At 39.8% G+C, this 6,935-nt stretch overlaps 1 pseudogene; it reads right to left on the bottom strand.

Moving 5' to 3' along the window:
- Window positions 1-5,589: 5,589 nt before the first annotated feature.
- On the bottom strand, window positions 5,590-5,708 carry LOC133363546 (5S ribosomal RNA; annotated as a pseudogene).
- Between the last annotated feature and the right edge of the window lie 1,227 nt (window positions 5,709-6,935).

The following is a 6,935-nucleotide window of genomic DNA, read 5'->3' as shown; positions in this document are numbered from 1 at the left end:
TTATTGTTGTTTCACTTGTTGTTTGCCTCCCTGGGCTCTTTTTCGGAGGAAGGGTAGGATATAATTTTTTACAATCCACCTTGAAATCCAGGTCAAGCTCTGAGACCCAGCAACCCTACTTGCCCATCTCTGACAGGCGAGGAGATGCTCTTTTTTCATTGAACTCTCCTCTATTATCACATTTCATAAATATTTTTAAAAGCTGTTCAGGTGTGTGTGTGTTTAAAAAATCCCCCCCCCGGTCCAAATGGTGTTACAAGGGAGGCATGAAGGCTTTTACATATTTAACCATCAATCAGCATTAGAAATCATGACGATCCTCCTTCTTGGTTTCTGTGGCAAAATTCACCAGACTTATGACTAATCCTCAGCCACATTCCCTTGCCCATTTCTCCATGGCTGAATTTACACGAATGACAATTCAAAAAGGAAATAAAAAGGGGATCATAAAAAATATGTATTGAAATATTGAGAGCATACCCTACAAAAATGCCTACCTCACATGCAAGGACAACTTTAGGAAATTCACCAGGAGATTTAGGGATTCCTAGGCTGGTTTGACAAGGTCATATTCCCATTTAGATGTTAGAACTGTGTCAAAACAGATTCTTACACGAGAAAGTGGCTGGCTGAACTGTCAGCAGATTCATCTCACTGAACCTTTAAATATTTTGTAGGGGAAATTTGCCTCACGGAATAATTGGGCCAAAAACTAAGCCCCAAAGAAATCTGAGCAGGCTGAAAGGCATATTGATATGGTGCTGGTACCATTCTTTTCTCTCTCTTTTTTATGCTGTGTCAAAATCTTCCCTCCAATTTCTCAAAAGTCTTCCTCCCCTGTAAAATGAGGCTTCAGTTTTTCTGCTTATTTTCAGGATAATTTAGAATTTCTTTGGACTTTTGGTGGGTGTGGAGTTTTGAGGTGGCCATGGTTGATATGTGTGTTTTTCTTTCTGGTAAACATTTGTGCAGCACTTTGAAGCCTCGGCACCTGCCCATGGTTCTTGATCTGATAAAAGTTACAACATCATGTTTTTTTCCCCTGGCATTAATTGAAATGTGTGCACCCAGGAAGGCTACAGATAGGGTTGCCATATTCCAGTTCCACAAATCTGGGCAGGCTAATTTCCATATTATGCAAATTATTTGCTAATTATGCAAAATAAGCATATTAATGGTTGCATTGTCCAGTTGTGTTTTTTTTTTGCCTAATAATTACTACCAAAAACTGGAGAAGGTGTAACAAATCTTTTTTTAAAAAAAAAACCCTCACAATTTCAGCCTTAAATGCCTAGACTCTAGTTTCCAACATTATGGAATATTTATTATACAGCCACAAGAGTGGCTGTATACTATAGCCAGCGTGGATTTTTCACATTCCACAATGTTAAATTGAAAATACCCCCATGCCATTCTGATGCTTCCCTTAAACTCATTTCAAAACAAAACCTTACAAAACATATAGTCCTGAACTCAGAAATGCTTGCTTAACAACCCTGTAAATTTTCATGGTGATAAACAAAACAGTCAGAAAGAATCGAGAGTTCAAAGTCTAAAGAGAGAGAGAAAAAACTAGACCCCTTTTGGACTTTTTTCTGTCAGAGTTCTCATAATCTGTTGAAATTCATTAAAAATCAGCCATGTTCACAGAGGACCTGTAATCCTCTTACTGACCTTGCCCCATACTCTGACCTTCATCTTCTGCAGTTTAAAAGTTAAAAAATGCCTGGCTGATGTTTAATTAATTTAAGAAATTTGCCATTGAACTGAATGATAATGTTGGGCATGCACAGTAAGAACCAACTGTCAGTGTTCTAAAAGCCAGGCTCACAGCTGCTTGGCTTACCTAATTAGGGGGCCACGCCCACACCAGACTTTGATTTCACATAAGACAGTCATGGCTTCCCTCAGAGAATCCTGGGAAGTGTAGTTTGTGAAGTGTGCTGAGAGGAGACTGCTATTCTCCTGACAGAGCTCCAGCGGCCAGAGTGGTTTAACAGTCAGTCACTCTGACTGAAGCTCTGTGAAGGGAACAAAGTGTCTCCTAGCAACTCTCAGCACCTTTCACTAACTACACTTCCCAGGATTCTTTGGGAGAAGCCATGACTGTCCAAAGTGAAATAAAGGCCTGGTGTAGATGTGGCCAGGGACAGCTTTGGTTTAAATTTGGGTGGGAGGCTATATGTGCCTGCTGTAGAATAAAAAGGTGGGGAAACCCTGAAAAAGAATTATACTCTTCTCAATGTTTTCCTTTTGGAAAGGGGCTTCCCCTCTGCCCAGTGCCCACCCATCCAATCTCCTCCCCTCCTCCTCCCCTCCCTGCCCCTCCCCCAGGTCAGTGTTGGACTATGACCTGGTAAACCAGAGTTTGAATCCCCACACAGCCATGAAGTTCACTGGGTGACCTTGGGCCAGTCACTGCCTCTCAGCCTCATAGGAAGGCAATGGTAAAACGACCACTGAATTCTGTTTACCATGAAAACCCTATTCATAGGGTCGCCATAAGTTGGGATTGACTTAAAGGCAGTCCATTTCCATTTTCAAACATGGTTGCACAGAAATAAATCCCACTGAACTCAAAAAGTATGCAACTGATCAAACCCACCCTCCCTTCTCCTCCCTCCTATGCCCTCTCTCTTGCCCCTTACCTCCCCCTCCAATCCCCTCCTTCCCCTTCCCTTCCCCTTCCCCCTCCCCATGGTCAGTTTTACCTATCCTAACCATGATTACATAGGAGTAAATCCCATTGAAATCAGTAAGCATGCAAATGATCAGATTTGCCTTTCCCCTCCTTCCCTTCTCCTCTCCCTTCCTGCTCCCCTCCCTTCTTCCTTCTTCTTCCTTCCCTGCCCACTCTAGCTGTCCCTCCTTCCCCCCTGGTCAGTTTTACCTATCATAAGCATGATTGAGGGGGAGTAAATCCCACAACTTAATAAGCATGCAAATGATCAATCCATTCTCAGCAAGCTTGCACAGGATCCCATTTCTTACTTCCTGGATTAAAAAGCAGAGGCGCAGAGGCACATGTTACCAAATTCTTCCAAGCTACACAGGAAGTGGATTGGACTGCGAAAGACCAACCCAAATTGTGTTTGCATTTTGACAAATTTGTAGGGCAGTACAATATCTCAGAGAGGAGGTCAGGTCTCCTGCTCCCCTGGTGCATTCACTATAACTACCCAATTTCCCTGCTTTTTAAAGTTTGATAGAAATATCTGTGGGCTATAGGTACATTCTTAAACCACAAGGTTTTTTGCCTATTAGTGAATTTATTAAGATGATTTATATCCTGCTGTTCCACTGTTAAAAACAGAGCTCAGGGCAGCTTACAAACATAATAAAAACAATAAAAATACACATTCATTATAAAAACATAATAAAAGACAAAATAGAAACAAACATAAAACAAGTGAATGCAGCAAAAACAAACAGCCAGCAAAGCATGTTAAAAGCAATATTGTGACCAAGAGGTTGTCTGTACCAACAATTAGGAAATGTGAAATGAACACACCACTACAACTTGTAACAGATAGAAATAAAGATTTCAATATTATCAGTTCAGTCAGTCATCTTTTCTAAAGAGACTAGTGTCTGAGCATGTGAGAAGTGTCTTTAGTACACTGATTCTCACATACCAGATCAGGGAGAGGGGAAACACAGCCTTTTATGATAAAGGCTGGAACTTGATGGAGACTTGAGTGCAGGCAGCTCTTTTTAAAAAAAAATTTTTTTTTTAATGAAGTGAATTCTAGAGACCTGGCAAGCTGTCCTAGCATTAGACAGGGCAGCTGTTCCATTCCTACTGGTCTTAAGGGGGGGAAGGTTACACTCCCCCACTGAACTGAAGAATAGATAGATAGATAGATAGATAGATAGATAGATAGATAGATAGATAGATAGATAGATAGATAGATAGATAGATAGATAGATAGATAGATAGATAGATAGATAGATAGATAGATAGATAGATAGATAGATAGATAGATAGATAGACAGACAGACAGACAGACAGACAGATAGACAGATAGATAGATAGACACATAGACAGATAGATAGATAGATAGATAGATAGATAGATAGATAGATAGATAGATAGATAGATAGATAGATAGATAGATAGATAGATAGATAGATAGATAGATAGATAGATAGATAGATAGATAGATAGATAGATAGACAGACAGGTAAACACACAAACATACCCATCCATCTCTGGGGAGGAAATGAAGTAGGGTGATCTTTGGTGGGGAGATGCCTGCCAGTCATTATGAGGGAAGACATGTATGAAAAAGTACTTTTTAGCCTTTTCTGAATTGCTGAACAGAGGCTTTGCTGGGCAACAGGGTGAGTGAGGCTGCGTTCCAATGCCACTGTTTCTGGGAATAAGCACCATTTAACAGGGGGCAGGGCCAAAAGATGCAAATGCTAATACCTCAGCCTTTTCTACAGAGAGGCTTGCTTTTATATTTGTATTTGTTCAGGAAGTGAGCATTTGGTGGATTCAAACACATTTATTCCATCCTTCATGATGGCAGGCAGACCCTCCCACTGCATTCACAACTTAAGACTCATACCCTGAGACACAGAGGCAGTTGAGATGAAAGCTGCTTCTCCTTGCTGACTCAACCAGAAAGTCTGTGGATAAGGGGTGGAGCGGCATGTGTTGACCAAGTGAGCTTGTGCAATTTTCTAAACTGCTCGATTCTGCACATGCAGCAGGCAGGCAAACTAAAATTCTTGATTTTCTCAGGACAGCTGTAATGTCTGTCCCTCATTGGCTAAGAACAAAAAAAGGTGGGAATAGGCTGATTTCTCAGAAAATGGGCAGAAAACGTCCTCCACATTTTGCCTTGTATCTCTGGATCCACAAGGGCTAGAGACTTGCTTTTTATAAAAATGAAAGGCCACCTACATGAAAGCTGGGAATCCAGGCTAACCGGGCAATGTGGCAACCGTATTTACAGAGTGCAGACTCCTAGTGAGATTATTTTTAGAATTAAAGAAAAAAAACTCACAAGCAGCCCTTGACCACCTCAAAAGTAAAGTAACCATGACAAAAGCCCTGCATTCTACCTATGAGAGTTTCTCCAAACGTTTATCTCTCCTTTACTATCTTTCAATGCAGTTTTCTTATGGCTTAATGGTGACTTTTCAAATCAGGTAAAAGGCTTTAGGGGCTGTGATGTCTTCAGTATCTCCTGGATGATTATTTTAATGATACTTTTCAAGATTTGAAAAGGTTTTCATTTCTTTTATTGACTGCAATAGTTCTATCCTGATTGTTAGTCAAGGACTCCCCAGATGGTGAATAATAGTTTAGAACAATAAACATTAAAATAACATGAAGTTCAAACAGACTCCCAAATTGCCAGTGATTGCTCTTAGCAGAAGTAAATAACAATGGAAGATCTCATCATGGATCTCCCACATCACATATAGTTTGGCCCCTAGCTAATAATGAGGATGTTGTTGTTATATGCCTTCAAGTCGATTACGACTTATGGCGACCCTATGAATCTGTTTTGGATATATTCATACGCTTTTCGTGGTAAGAGGTATCCAGAGGTGGTTTACCATTGCCTTCCTCTAAGTCTACGGCACCCGATATTCCCAGGCGGTCTCCCATCCAAGTACTAACCAGACCTGACCCTGCTTAGCTTCTGAGATCAGACAAGATCGGGCGTGTTCAGGGTAGTATGGCCGTAAGCAATAATGAGGATGAGGATAATAATAATGATAATAATAGCCTACCTTACAGGGTTGTTCAGAAGATTAGTGAACTCTTTGAGGACTCTAAAACCTTAGTAAGAGGGTGCTGCATAGTTTCTTTACTTTGATTCCTCTACTTTGTATTGGGTGTCTATTAGAGGTGGTATTGAGTGCTAATCCTGTTCAGAGTAGGCTCATTGAAGTTTATAGACATAACTCAGTTAGAATCATTCATTTCAGTTGGTCTACTCTGAGCAGGACTTAGTTGAATGCCTCCCATGGTCCCTTTATAGCTCTTGTATAGTAGCGGCTAAGAGAAGCTTGGGGTGCACTTTTTTTGTTTTTTTACAAATTTTTATATACTGCTAACTTGACAGAGAACCTCTAAGTGGTCTACAAAGTATATTACTTTAAAAAATACAAATAAAAGCAAACATTGAAAGATAGATAGATAGATAGATAGATAGATAGATAGATAGATAGATAGATAGATAGATAGATAGATAGATAGATAGATAGATAGATAGATAGATAGATAGATAGATAGATAGATAGATAGATAGATAGATAGATAGATAGATAGATCAGAATTTTTAAACAATCATATGATCATGGAAATGGCATGGATGAAAAGGATTAAACATTCCTGTCCCTCAGTGTCACTGGTCTAATCAAAATTGGATCCCCCACCTTGCAGAGCTTCTTTGAAATACTGTATAAAATAAAACTGATCATGGATCTTCCTTGCCACATCAGTTTTATCCCTAATTATTGAGATCAGAAGTCCTTGAGGAAAACAGATGTCATTTCCATTTTTTCAGTAAAGATGACAAGGTTGACTTAACTCTGGACTGTCTTGTGAGCACTCAAAGAAGCTCACTTTATTAAAAGCAATAAAACATAACATAAATAACAAATAATCATCATTTTTTTAAAAAAGTTCAAGAGAACAGAGATGAAAATCCATCGGTTTCTCTCCCCCTAAGCTATCTTTGGTTGGTGATGGTTGGTGGCTTAGCCCTGGATGGCAATACCCAAGCGCTCCCTATAAGACTGGCTTCCAGATAAGAACTGGCGTGGCTGGGCCTAGGATACTTGAAAAGTTTCCCACAATTTGCTTGAAAGCAGTTGCTTTATTTATTCATGTAAAAGATTTCTAAACAGACCTTATATCCAATAGATTTCAGGGTGATGTAAAATGACTCAAAGTACAAATACAGTACAAT

The sequence above is a fragment of the Rhineura floridana genome, chromosome 8 (assembly GCF_030035675.1).
Source record: "Rhineura floridana isolate rRhiFlo1 chromosome 8, rRhiFlo1.hap2, whole genome shotgun sequence".
Classification (NCBI taxonomy): Eukaryota; Metazoa; Chordata; class Lepidosauria; order Squamata; family Rhineuridae; genus Rhineura; species Rhineura floridana.
This window is presented reverse-complemented; position numbering and strand designations above follow the sequence as displayed.